At 43.2% G+C, this 15,235-nt stretch overlaps 2 pseudogenes; one reads left to right on the forward strand and one right to left on the reverse strand.

Moving 5' to 3' along the window:
- Positions 1 to 1,343: 1,343 nt before the first annotated feature.
- Positions 1,344 to 1,462, reverse strand: LOC148526703 (5S ribosomal RNA; annotated as a pseudogene).
- A 1,295-nt stretch (positions 1,463 to 2,757) lies between these two features.
- LOC148526704 (5S ribosomal RNA) lies at positions 2,758 to 2,876 on the forward strand (annotated as a pseudogene).
- The last annotated feature ends 12,359 nt before the right edge of the window (positions 2,877 to 15,235 follow it).

The raw sequence follows: 15,235 nt of genomic DNA on the forward strand, positions 1-15,235 counted from the left end.
CAGCCCCTAGGTAAAATCTGTATAATCCACCACTGCTTTGTAGTGTTAACTTTAACTGTTGTGTAAGTAGTAACGATAGAGATTGTGGGGACAGCTGATTTTTGAATCAGTTCTCCCCCAGGGCAATGTTGAATTGCTCAGGTGTTTTTATCCACAACTGCTACTCGCAGCGAGTTGGATACTAAATTAGAACTGCCGCTTGGCATGGCAGTGCTTAATAAATAGACCCCTTAGCCCTGCTATGTTTAACCAATGAGTACATCAGGAGTGTAGCGAGAAATTTGGGGTCCATTTTGCAATATTTTGATGGGACCACTAAGTTTTCTAGAGAGTAACACCATGCATTCATCAAGAAGATTTTAAAGATGCTTAGAATTTGTCATAATATATTTTACATACCATGCAATAAATATCTGATGTTAAAGATGTCTCTATAATAGTTTTCATCACTTTTACTTCTAACATGACATCTACTCTGGATAGCTCAAAATCCTTATGCAAGCTATAAGAAAATAGAACACTAAGCTACCAAAGAGTGTTTTATAGAGAGCTCTTAAAGCATGTACTTTATGCTCTCACACAAGATGCTTGAAGGTCTCATTCCAGTTGAAACTGTCTATAGCTAAATAACACTATTAAATAACTCTTATTAATGATAACCATTGCTTCTTTTTGGTATTTAACTCTTTGGGGCTACTTATCAATTAATATTTGCGGGAAATCCACCCAAAACACCTGTTTTAAGGGGGTACCCTCAAATATTAATTATACCTGGGATGTATGTCATCCATTTTCACTCACAAAAGTAGCCCACAAATTCTGACAAACTCCAAGCATTGATTAGGCAAGAATGGGCGGCCATCAGTCAGTATGTGACCCAGCATTTGATTGACAGCATGCCAGGGCGAATTGCACAATTTTTGCATAGCATTCACCCTCTACAGGTCAGGCACGGAATTACAAAAGGATTTAGTGTATCTACTATTTTTTCTTTTCTATCTTCTCTACTATATCAAAGCGAAAATTTGTCCTTCTGTACTTCTGTCTTTCTATACAAATCTATTAGAAAAAGAAAAAGTAAGGCTATTCTTGGGGCACACTTATATATGAATTCTTATGATTTAAATAAAATATAACTTTTAATATTAATAGTAAAATATATACCAGGTACACATAAGGTCATAGGCGAACATATTAAGAGATAATTTCTGCAAAGTACCCCACACATACAATTTAGGGTAACAATTGTGTTAGAGTGTAGATGTTGCAATAAATACCATGGGTATTGGTATATAGGCTACACAGTGCGCAGTCCTATGATCCCCATTAAACAGTACAATATCTATCTACAGAACCTGGTATTCCTGAGTGGTCCCCCACATCAGTACTAACCAGGCCTACCACTGGATCGTTTCCAAGATCAAACGAGTTTGGGCATAGTCAGTGAAGTATGACTGTAGATTATTGCTACTGAAAATATATGGGGATTCACTTATGCACACGGTCTGAGCCTATTTCAAAAATGTAGGACTACTCTCAAAAGAGAGGTCCAATTAATAATCAGTTGCTGTCAAGACAGGTGGTGCATAAGCATACCTTCCTTGTGATGCAATCAATTGACACATATGGCATAGACATGTATAGATTGTAACTATAGGAGAACATCACATAGGTAATTTATCACAAGTTATACTTAGTTCCAAGTATACAGAATAGGAACTCTACACAATAACATAGCCTGACAGAACACATAATATACAATCACCCCATAAACACAGAGCATCAATTTTATATAGATTGAAAATACATTAATTATGGTGGCTGCATAAATATGCTAATCCAAATGGTTCTCCTATGATCAAATATTCTCTATCAGTGAATATCTCCCACCAGGAAATGCTCCAAAACTTCCAAATCAGGCTGCAATAGAGTATAATAGCAGGTGATCAAGCCTCAATGCGGGCGAAATGCGCGTCCTCTGTTTACATATGAGACTCTGCTGATGTTAAGGAAAACCCAGTCAGTGCACGACTGGGCTCCACTATACCTCACACTGGTAACGTATAGGCTGACAGATGATTGTGTCTGGTCAGCCAGATAGATTTGTTCAGGCTTAGCCTGTCATTTTCTTTTTCCAATTGCCATCTCCTATTTCTTTCTCTAGCATTTTGGGGATATGACCTACTCCTGTGATTTAGCTCGTTTCCTATGTATGGCTGATAAAACCTTTTTTGTACTCTCTGTCATTCCTATTATATACTAGATTAATGAGAGTGCCTGCTATTATACTCTATTGCAGCCCGATTTGGAAGTTTTGGAGCATTTCCTGGTGGGAGATATTCACTGATAGAGAATATTTGATCATAGGAGAACCATTTGGATTAGCATATTTATGCAGCCACCATAATTAATGTATTTTCAATCTATATAAAATTGATGCTCTGTGTTTATGGGGTGATTGTATATTATGTGTTCTGTCAGGCTATGTTATTGTGTAGAGTTCCTATTCTGTATACTTGGAACTAAGTATAACTTGTGATAAATTACCTATGTGATGTTCTCCTATAGTTACAATCTATACATGTCTATGCCATATGTGTCAATTGATTGCATCACAAGGAAGGTATGCTTATGCACCACCTGTCTTGACAGCAACTGATTATTAATTGGACCTCTCTTTTGAGAGTAGTCCTACATTTTTGAAATAGGCTCAGACCGTGTGCATAAGTGAATCCCCATATATTTTCAGTAGCAATAATCTACAGTCATACTTCACTGACTATGCCCAAACTCGTTTGATCTTGGAAGCGATCCAGTGGTAGGCCTGGTTAGTACTGATGTGGGGGACCACTCAGGAATACCAGGTTCTGTAGATAGATATTGTACTGTTTAATGGGGATCATAGGACTGCGCACTGTGTAGCCTATATACCAATACCCATGGTATTTATTGCAACATCTACACTCTAACACAATTGTTACCCTAAATTGTATGTGTGGGGTACTTTGCAGAAATTATCTCTTAATATGTTCGCCTATGACCTTATGTGTACCTGGTATATATTTTACTATTAATATTAAAAGTTATATTTTATTTCAATCATAAGAATTCATATATAAGTGTGCCCCAAGAATAGCCTTACTTTTTCTTTTTCTAATAAATCTGTTATATTTAGGCTGTGGGAGCACCACCAACATAAATTTATGATGTATAAATTATTCATGGATATGGATGGTTGGTTAAAATAATTCTAGTTATGGTTCTGTGCGGAATCTTCCCTGTTTTCTATACAAATCCACAGTTTACAAGCGAGGATCGTGACATTTTACATATGAGCGTATTAAAACACGGCGGAGGCAACTAAAATTTTTTTAGATCGAAATTAATTACTATTAATTTTTGATTAATTTAAAATCACAATTTTTGCTGGATGCTCATTGTGGGGCCTCACGGTATATGGGTGGGGCCTCGGAGCAAGCGTTTTGTGTTGTCATGTTTTGTCATGATCTTAATGTTTATTATCGAAGAGAGCTTTAGCAGGCTTTGCCAGCATTCTCAGCTCTCTGACTATACCAAATTACGCAACAGCATTAACTTTTTTCTTCCAACTGTGTCAAAATGTTGACTTTGCAAGGACCCTGCTGTTCTGTGAGCTGCCAAAATATTACACATGGAATGCTTCTCCCAAAGTTTTTCTGCGCAGAAAACAGGGAGTCGCTGTAGATGGTCATCCTGGTATCAGAGCAACAGAAGCTCTTGGCCGTGTTTACACTGTACATCCTACAAATTTTGAATGCTTCTATCTCCGAAGTTTGCTTTACACCGTTACAGGTCCTACTTCATTCGAAGACCTTAGGACTGTTGATGGGGAAGTTTGTCACACTTTTCATGAGGCCTGTCTAAAGAGAGGTTGGTTGGAGGATGATGTGTAAACAAACATTCTGAAAATCCCGGGCAATGCCGGGTACTCCAGCTAGTTTATAGTAAAAGTTACATATTGCATATAATATTTATGTGTGTTAATGTTTAATATAGTTTTTACAACAATTTGAACTGGTAAGACATTATGGGGTTGAGGATCGTTTGCAGTGGCGGATCCTACCCTGTTCAGTGAGGAGGACCGTGGTTCAGCATTCGGTCTGACTTTGTCCCGACGCCTGTGCTAGGTCCTGCACATGCGCAATGGATCTGAAAGGTGCCAGGACCTGCGCATGCACACAAACACCAGCTTCTAGGGATGCATCAGCCGCAGCACTCTCTGCTAATCACAGTCATGACATCACATGCACGACATGAGGAGCCGTGGAAGTGTCCAAATAAAGAGAGGGAGCCTTCGGGCTGGACCACATATGCTGACTTCACTTGACTGTGAGCTCACTCATCACAATTCACACCATGGTGATCCTGGTAGTTGAAACTGTGAGTGATGTTCTGCGCAGAGCAGGTAGGGCAGCTACTGACACCGATCAGTGTGCCTTTAGATAGAAACTGGGGTGGTCATGGTGTTGGTGATACACCAGGTGGAGATGGGTGAGGCAAGGTTGACCCCCTAATCCAGAAAATTCCTGCTCCTCCTGTCTGTGAACTCGCTGCTGCAGTCTCAGCGGTTCAACTTCAGCCAAACTAAGAGCGAGTGAGGTGACTCTGAGGTGGTGAATTTACTGCTTGTCAGTCTGCACTGCAGAAACTTCATCATATATTGTTGGGACCCTTTCCTGAGGTAATTCACATATTATAAAATAGAAATCAATAATATATTCATAAAAAGCTTATTGAATTTAAATTATATGACTGCTCTATAAATACATATTCATCAAACCCACTTTAGGCAGGTCCGCAACTAGGGGGGGGGCTGGAGGTGCACGTGCACCGGGTGAGCCGCTGTACCCGGTGCCAGTGACCTCCAGCCCGGTGCTGCAGAGAGGCTCCAAGCCGGACGTCCGCTGGTAATATGACGTCTCCCCCATAGTTCCGAGGAGCAGCCGGCGGACCGGACGTGACGCTGGATGCAGGAGCAGGGTTCAAGGTAAGTATTTTTTTTTTTAATAAGCTGCACTACAGGGGCATGGGCATTATCACAGGGGCATTACTATGGGGCATGGGCATTACCACAGCGGCATTACTATGGGGGCATGGGTATTTCCACAAGGGCATTACTATGGGGGCATGGGCATTACCACAGGGGCATTACTATGGGGCATGGGCATTACTATTACCACAGGGGCATTATTATGGGGGCATGGGCATTACCACAGGGGCATTACTATGGGGGCATGGACATTACCACAGGGGCATTATTATGGGGGCATGGTCAATAAGGGGCATTACTAATGGGGCATGGGCACTACAGGGGCATTATTATGGGGGCATGGGCATTACCACAGGGGCATTACTATGGGGGCATGGGCACTACAGGGGCATGAGCACTACAGGAGCATTACAATATGGGCACTACTACAGGGGCATTGCTATGGGGCATTACTATGGGAGTATTATCATATGGGCACTACTACAGGGGCATTATTATATGGGCACTACTACAGGGGCATTACCTCAGGGGACATTACTATAGAGGCACTGCTACAGGGGGTATTACCAAATTACTGTCCTGCCCCTGGTGACAAAAATCCTAATTTCGGCCCTGCTTTAGGGTACGGGGGGATGTAGTTTGACTACCATACATAGGCATGCTCTGGATGCCATGGCTCCACGCTATGCCTGCAGCCCGTAGCTACAGTAAAATCTGCCACTGGTTGCTTGTGAGAAAGAAAGGGAGAGTTTGGAGCCTAATATGTTACAAGGCATCTAAAATAAGCCATGTTTTTTGGATTGTATGAGGAAACTTTAGTGCCCAGAAGAAACTCTTGCAAACACAGGGATAACATATAAACAGATAGGGCTGTGATACTAATTGAACCAAAAATATCAGTGCTGTGAGGCAGTAATGCTAACCACAACACATCCATGCTGCCCATAACTGTATAACACTAAAATGAACTATGCCTAGTATGGCCAGGTATGATTTGAAAAACACCATATACTGTGCAATAGTGCAGCTTTTCATTGCACCTCATTGTGAAATGTCCTGGGGAGATGTATTAAACTTTTGAGAGAGATAAAGTGGAGAATCTGCTTACAGCCATACTTACCTACTTTTCTTTTTTCCTCCCCCGAGAAAAGGCCAGGGACGAGAAGCAGGTGGGGGCGGGGCCTGGTGGGTTGCATCATTAATCCCCACCTCTTGCGATAAATAGCCGCGATTAGCACATTTTAAATAGGGTGTGGAGCCAAATGACGGGAATCTTGCAGAATCGAGTCATTAAGCCCCGTCCCCTTCTCGGAGACCCCCGATCTCTATGGAAATTCTCCCCATTCTGCCCACTTCACTAGGAAGAGGGCAGGAATGCAGGAGACGTGCCTACTCTACCGGGGGTGCGGGGGGTTACCCGAAAAATCGTGAGCCTCACGCGACTTCCGGGAGAGTAGGCATGTATGCTTATAGCAACCAATCAGCTTCAGTCATTTCATAGACTGTGCTAGTTAAATGACAGTTAGAAGCTTATTGTTTGTTATGGGCAATTTCTTAACTGTATCTCTGAAAGGTTTGATACATATCCCCCTCAGACTCAAAATATTTTATAAAATAAATATCAGACTGTCTGTGTTCCTCATCCATTGCTTTAGATTTAATTTCCTCCTGGTGACCTCTTACAGGGCCAGTAATGGAATATGGTTTTTGTATGCATTCAGCATCTTATTTCTCAATGTCTCTGTCTGCAAAACTAATATCCTTTGTCTGTGGCAGCATTTCTGATGTTATCCCCACAGGGCTCTGCTTCCTGTTTTCTTGCAAACTGATGGATTTTTTTCTTCTAAGTCAGTTTATTTTTGTTCCACACATTCCAGCAGGTCCAGTATTGCTTTCAACACAAAGTGGATAATACAATATCATTTTAACTTTCTGACCTTGTTATTTGGAGAAATCCATGTTTACATAGGAGTTTGCAAATTCTGTATTATTGACGGGTGTACAAAGTCTTCTGTTAGATTCACTCATAATTGCCAACATTAAAACAATGACCCCTGGGAGAATCGGAAACCAAGTGCAGGTGGGAGGTGCAGGGAGCATGGTGTCGGGAAATTGATCCATCCTATACCTGTTCCCCCCCCCCCATTTGTCAATGTCATGATTCGCAGCAGGGATACTGACACAAATTACTGGGGGAGTGAGTGGCTCTAGGATGCTGGCCTACGCTCTCTCTAGAGCCTGGGAGAGAGAACGCTCCAACATTTTGGAGATTCCAAGATATTCTGGGAGAGTAGGTAAGGATTTATTAAGTAGTTGGGGAGCACAAGAGATGTTTTTAGAATGAGTATACACCTCACCCTTATCTGGCATACTAACTGAGTCTCAGATGCTCATGCATTCAATTTCCTCCATTTGAAAAGTACACATTGCTATCTGACTGAAAGTTGATACAGCTGTAACAAATGTAGTTTATATTTAACCACTTATATAGAACATAGAATTTGATGTCAGATAATAACTACTTCACCTAAAAATTAAATGAAAGGCTGACCAGTGAAACAAATAGCTAATTAATTCAATAAATTTATAGAGGGATGCCTGAAAATAATAATACAAATTTAACCCTAAACAAGTATACAATCACATTTCACATGTAACATTCACAGTAATAGCAGCACATTAATACCGCTTTTATAACTAAATTCCGGGTCTGACCCGGAGGTTGGAACAGAGGGCCTGATTCAGAGCCGCTCGTAAGCAGCCGCTCGCTCGCTCCGAGCGATGTTCGCATTTCTGCGCATGTGTATGGGTCGTAATGCGCATGCGCCAACCAGTCATTGCGGTCGAAATCGTGCGCTCGCAAAACAGCGAGGGCCTGCTAATTTGAGTGACAGAATGAGGCGTTTGTGGGTGGTAACAGGGGAAGGTGCTTGAAAACGGGGTGTGGAGATCCGAACGCAGACGTGCCAAACGGTCAAAACGGGCGTTCAATGGGAGTGCATAATTAGTAAGGGAGTGTCATCGACCACGTCACTTGGTTGTCTTTTAGCCTGAACTGCTCGCAGTGATTGCGGGAAGTAAAACCTACCACAAGCACTGCGAGCAGTTCAGACGCCTTTCGATGTACTCGATTAATCTAATAAATAGCGGAGATGACGTATGATGCGAACGGCCAGGGGGCGTCTTTACAAAATAGCGAGCGCATGTTTCGTTCGCTCGCTCAGACATAGAGGCATCAACAGACCGCAAAGAGCGAGCGCTCAATTTAAATAGCCAGCCCCTTTTTCTGAACGACCGTTCGCAAATTGCGTCCGGCTCTGAATCAGGCCCAGTGTTCCAATCCGGATCAGATCCGGAACTTCCCTGGTGCCCACAAAGGATATTCCCGAGTCGGCACCGTTCACACTGGAGCCGGGTCTGCAGTGACCCGGCTCTCCCGGCATTGAAGTGGACGCTTGGAAATAATGTCATCTCCAAGCGCCACTGAAGCCGGCCAATCGGCAGGCATGCGGCACGATCCGGGTCATCGTGACCCGGATCACGCCATTTACACTGCAGGGTTTCACGGGTCGTTCCCGTGTTTAAACCCTGCAAGTTACAGTACCTGGATTGGATTGCCGGGTCACTCGATCAGTGTGCTGACAGTGGAGAAATTACATTGAATAAGCAGGGTGCCCGCTTACAGCTGGAGGAGACTTTGGCCCTGATTCAGAGCCGTTCGTTAGAGGCAGTACGCTCGTTGCGTTCCGATGTTGACTAACCGCGCATGCGCCGGTGTTACACTGCGCATGTGCGTACGGCTGATTGCGAGTTTTTTTTGTCTCGTTCGTCAAATAGCGTACAGGAAGTGACATGTCAAATGTGATTGACAGAACAGGCCGTTTTTGGGCGTTGACGGGGGTGGAGATGGAAAAACGCAGGCGTGGCGAGGCGTTTTTGGGGCGTACATACATTAACAAATGCGAACGTCAAATGTGTTCGTACAAACTCATACGTCACTGGATGATCCTCTTTCCCTTCAAAATGCTCGCACAGCTTAGGGGCTGGATAACTCGACCACAGTGGCGATGGCCTTCTCCGTCCCGACACTCCACGATGTTGCATCGATTAATCACGGCTTGTCAGAAAATCAATTAGTGTTGGATTGAAAACCGGCTTGGTATGTGTTTGGAAAGCAGTTTTTTTGGATAGCACAAAACCGAACGCAGGTGGAAATCATAGCTGCTAATGTCAGGATTACACAATCAATTAGCGTACATTTGTGGGGGTGTATTTTGGCCGCAATGTGTTCGTTTTTGGACTATTGTAACAATAATGTCATCATGTTTAGGTTTGGTCCCTCATTTTGTGTTTGCAAGGTGTTTTTTACTCCTTAGGTAATGTTTAAAACGTTCCTTAACGAGCACTTTTTTTACAATGTGTAATTTGTGTTTTTGAACGTTGTTGGCTTGTGGGCCCGGATTAAAAGTAACCCATTTTGTAAAGAATGTCAGAATACAAAGTCGTACATTTCTGCAAAATTTATTTGTATCCACCCATAAAAAAAAACCATATTGAACTACAACATTTTGGGCAGTGTTCCACAATATTTATTAATTGTGCAAACAATAATTGTTGAATAAACGTAAATGTAAAAATTAAAAACAATTCACAAGAAAGGAGAGGGAAGTTTTGGCCAGAAAGGAATATGAGGCAAGCACAGAAGGATTGTGGGAAAAGTAGCCAATGGTGTCACCGTTTTTTCGCCCGTTTGGCTGGGCCGGGATGTGATCGGGCTGGCCTGTCCAGAGGCAGATGTTGTGGCCTCTGGACTAGGCACAGGGCTAGGCACATTTGGAGGATTGGCTGATGTTGTGCCAGAGGTGGAGGATCCTGATGTTCCGGCAGGAAGGGAGGTCGGCTCCACCATGTGCTGGCGAACGAGCTGCTCCAGGGCAGTGGCGATGCGGATGTTGGCCCTGGTATTTTCCGCCAGGGCCTGACCAATGGTCACGTTGGCCGCAGCATTTTGCTCCAGGGCCTCAGCCACCCGTACCAGACTGGCGTCCATCCTCTGCAGAATCTCCGTATGGAAATCCGATTTTAAATTGAGTTCTGTGAGGAGGGACACTGCCTGCGAGGGGGATTGCCCTGGACTGGCTTCTGCAGGGTCCTCAGCCGGATGTACTGGTTCCTCCCCTGCAGAGCCAGCAGAAATTCTGCGGCCAAGGCTCCCCTCTGGAGCAGACTCATCTGCCTGTGTCTCTGTTGGAAAAATGAGAAAAGACTCACATTAGAATCTACATATTGGCACAATAACATTTCACAGTTGGTGACATCACAACATTTACCTGGGACAACATGAGGAGCCGCAAAGTCTGGCATGTCCGTATCCATGTTGGACACGCCAAACACCTCCACAGGCTGCACACACCCCTGTGCCAGCTCTTCTAAATCTGTAAACTCCAATGACACAGGGGTGGGACCTCCACCTGTCCCCCTTGCATGCCTAGCCCTGTGTGCCATTTTTTGTTTCAGCCGATATTTGAAGTCTTGCCATCTGTGGGTTAAATTGGAAGCATTACTTTTTATTTGATTGGGTTGTTGGTTTTAGGGTGGTCAAGTGTTTACTTACCGCCGTTTGACATCCCGGGCTAGACGGACATAATCCCCCACCCTACTGACCTCCACGGCTACCTCTTCCCACATTCTCCACTTCTGGCTTGCACTCATATTCCTGTCTGCCTGTGGCAGGATGTCCACACACTTCTGAATCAAAACCTCCATCTCCTTTCTTGTGAATTGTGGCTGCCTTTTCTTTTTGGCAGCTTTGCCCGGATTACTGGGCCCAGCAGCCTCTTCCATGTCATCCTCCTCACCTATTTGGGGTAATTTGAAGAAATCTCAAATTCCCAACTTGCACAATAATATGTTTAGAATTAATCATTGAGTCAAAATGCATGAAATACTTACCGCGGGACTGTTGTCCATTGTTTTCCTGGTCTGTATCCATGTGTGTTGTTCCAACTAGAAATACACCAGAATTGTGTTTTTGTCTTGTGACGTATTTATACATGCGTCCTTATTTTGCGGCCGCATCATTGATTGTGCGTTCCTCTGATCCTTCCTTAATTTGGGCGGGAAACTAAACACTATTTATGGGTTGTGGCGTTTCGACTCGAGGTGGTGTTTATTGAATGTTGGAGGTTACGTTGGTTGGAGTTGATTGTTGGCTGGTTTTGGAGATTGCGTTTATTGTTTATTTTTTTTGTGTTAGCGGTTTTTCTTGGTTTTCAGTTCCTTTTTTTTCACTTTTGGTTTTTTGGATCGTTTCCAGTTTTGGTAGGTTTGGGGAAGTATAACTTCGGGGCAATTTGTCTCTCATTGTGGTGTTGATTTTTCTAATATTTTTTTTCCGTCATTTCATCTCTCTTAGGTTTTTTTTTGGCTCTGCCCCAAAGGCATTTTGGTCCGGTTTCTTAGATATTAGCTCTTGGTAAGTTCATGTGTTAAATTGTTTAGGGAATGTTCTTGTTTGTCTGTACGCAACTTTGGTTGGCCTTCCACATGTGACGTTGTTTTTTGGCAAATCGAACTCTGTGTTTTTTGTTAATATTTTTGGCCGCCGTTATTGTGCCCTGTATTTGCGATCTAATTAGCGCATTTTACTACTTGCTATTGTGCCCTGTATTTGCGAACTAATTAGCGCATTTTTACTACTTGCTATTGTGCCCTGTATTTGCAAACTAATTAGCGCATTTTACTACTTGCTATTGTGCCCTGTATTTGCAAACTAATTAGCGCATTTTTACTACTTGCTATTGTGCCCTGTATTTGCGAACTAATTAGGTCATTTTTACTACTTGCTATTGTGCCCTGTATTTGTTAACTAATTAGCGCATTTTTACTACTTGCTATTGTGCCCTGTATTTGTGAACTAATTAGCGCATTGTGAAATGTGTATTCATCCCTTAATAATGTTTTTTGTCGCCTGGAGCATTGGTTGATTACATTTGGCCTCTATTTGGCGTAGTGTGCGTAACGTCATTTTGCTCTTGGGCCAAATGTGTGTCTGTCCCCTTTTCTGTTTTGTGTTGCTTAAATTTGTGATAATGACATGGCCAGCATAAAATTATGTATATTTTTGATGTTATTATTTGCAGTTACAACATATCATGACAATACCCCAGCATGTAAGCATCACTGGATGGTATTTGAAAGCAAAGTTACATGTATTTTTATTGGGTGTTGTAAAAAGGCTGACCTTCCAATGTTGTCATTTCAGGTTGATTTGGGTCGGATTGTTCTGGCCCTGCTCCCGGAAGCCGACCAACCTCAATCTCGTCCCAGGCGTAGGCATCGTAGGCGTGCAAGGCCCCAGATATTTCGAACACGTGTCACCCTTTTTAGAATGCCAGATGATGAGGTTTTAAGACGATACCGTCTTCCTCCAAAAATCATCATAGACACTCTCTCATTAATAGAGAGTGATCTTGAGCGGCAAATTGACAGTCCTACAGCAATTCCACCACTTACGCAATTAATGGCGGTGTTACATTTCTGTGCCTCAGGATCGTTCCAAACAACGGTGGGAATAGTGGCGGGCATCTCACAATCCTCCTTTTCCCGGATCCTGAGGGCAGTGATGGAGGCACTTTTCAAGCACCTCCATCATTTTATTCAAATGCCTTTGGATATGGGTGCCCTTAGTGTGGCCAAGGCCAATTTTTACCAAATAGCTGGCTTCCCACACATCATAGGGGTTGTGGATGGTACTCACATACCACTTCAGCCTCCAGCACGGCTGGAGTCAATATTTAGAAACCGTAAACACTATCACTCCCTCAATGTAATGGTGGTATGTGATGCCTCCCTCCAGATCCTGTCCCTGAATGCAAAATTACCAGGAAGTGCACATGACTCATTCGTCATCCGGCAATCAGGGATATGGCACAAATTAACCAACCTACAAGCTGGTGATGCGTGGCTTCTTGGTAAGTGAAGACCTTTAGTACATAACAATGTTAAGCTTCATACAGAGTGAGCCTGATGTTGTCTTTTCGTTTTCACAGGAGACAGTGGCTACCCTTGCACGTCCTGGCTGCTCACTCCTTATTTGGCTCCCATGCCAGGGCCACAAAGTGAGTATAATTCCACACTTACTGCCACCAGGCAAGTGGTGGAGCGCTGTATCGGCCTTTTAAAAGGCCGATTCAGATGCCTCCACCGCTCTGGTGGCGAACTCATGTATTTGCTGGATATGGTTTCGAAAATTGTGGTCCTGTGTGGGATATTTCACAACATCGCCATAAGGAGTGGTGTCCCAATGCAGCCAGAGGATGCCTTATCTGAGGATGGCCCCCCCGAGGTTGGTCGGAGGTCAGTATGTGGGGCGGCCATACGCGATGATGTGGTGGCCAGATTTTTTAGGTAATTATTTGCAAAAAAACAGTGTTGATACCTAATGTGGTTGGGTTTGTTTGAGAGCATCTAATTTTTTGCTAATTTGTTTCTCCCTCTTCTGTTTTTTGACATAATCTTTGGCACTCCAACGATGACTACTTCCTGCTACCCTTACAAAACCTGTATGTGGATATTTTGTGGCTATATTCGGGAACACTTCTTGCCACGCCATATATGTGGAATCATGTTGGCATGGTCCTTCATCAACCAGTTCTTGATTGTTTTTTTGGGGTGTTTGTTTTTTGGTATGTGTTGTATTTGAGATTATCACTGTGTGTTTTGTTTGTGAGTGACCACTTTGCAGTTTCTGTTATGTTGGTAATAAATTTTTTTAGAGCGAAATGTTGTCCCTTTTTTGTAACGTTACCACCAAGTGTAACTAGGTTCACACATGTAACATTTGACTAAGGGGTAATCCAGTACTGACGCCATTTGTGCAAAAATGATTCCTTTATTCTGGGTCCAAACCAACACCAAAAGGAAGCCTGTACAATCCTTTTGCTTCGTAATATTGCCCTAAGCTGCTTGCACACCAACTAGGAACCTGGAAAATGTTGAAATATCTATTTGTGACTACACCAAAAAAGGGAAATCAGATTTGTACTATTAGGTGTTTCTTGTGGCTGTTTGACCCAAAAATACAACACACACTCTTATTGTCCCAAATGTGAAATCCTTGCAGAAACACTATACTTATGTCAGGGTAAACATTATGTGGTTGGGACAAAACGAATGAGCCAGAACGTAACTTCAAACAAAACAATTTATTTACAGAATGTTGAACAAAAAAAAAACTACTCCCTAAGGAGGACCGACATACGGTCAAGGACCACCAGCACCCCGATGATTTGGCTGTGCATCTGGGCCACACTTCCTGTTAAATTTGCCCGAAGCCTCTGTTCCTCTGTGGGTGAGAAAAAATTGGGGATTAATACAACAATAGTGAAACCACATAAAAAAACAATAATGCATTAAAATTCATCACACTAAAATGGTGTAGGGCAAAAATACAAGGCCTATGTCCAAATTCAGACAGGTGTGCTATGTGTATGTTGAAAACAGCAGTAACAGGTTATGGCAAATGACCAAAACTACTTATTTTTGTGTTAAACAAACAAAAAACATAAAATTAAAAACAAAAAACAAACAGTTTGTGTGGAAAAAAAACAGCAACAAAAAACATACCGGAAGACCCAAAGCCAGCTACAGAAGGCCCTCCATCGTCCTCCTCGGAGGTGGGTCCTTTCCCCAAAGATCGGGGCGGTGTAATGACCGACTCCGGAGAGGGGGTCATTCGAAGAGGGGTGGTTGGAGGAGAGGGGGAATTGGGACGGAGGGGAAGGAGTCCAGAAAAATCTGGCTGAGGGTGTAGGCTGGGGAGGAGGGGGGAATAGGGGAAGGAGTGGAGTTGGAGTGTTGGCTGGGGGTGGGGGAGAGTGGCCGTGCAGGCCGTCTGGCGGGACGCTGATGGCGTAGTCTTCTCTGGGCCCCTAAAAGATGGAAAACAAATTGTGGTTAGATCCAACACAAATCCGCAAACAAAATCAATTTCAAAAGCACCCCCAAACCCCCCCCCCCAAAAAAAAAAATTAGAATGAATAAATATGAAAGACACAGAAAACATGGCCATGCAGATATGAGGAGAATGAATAAAGATGAAAGACAGGGAAAACATGGCCATGCAGATATGAGGAGAATGAATAAAGATGAAAGACAGGGAAAACATGGCCATGCAGATATGAGGAGAATGAATAAAGATGGCCA

The sequence above is a fragment of the Taudactylus pleione genome, unplaced genomic scaffold (genome assembly GCF_031769625.1).
Source record: "Taudactylus pleione unplaced genomic scaffold, aTauple2 ptg000095l, whole genome shotgun sequence".
Taxonomy (NCBI): domain Eukaryota; kingdom Metazoa; phylum Chordata; class Amphibia; order Anura; family Myobatrachidae; genus Taudactylus; species Taudactylus pleione.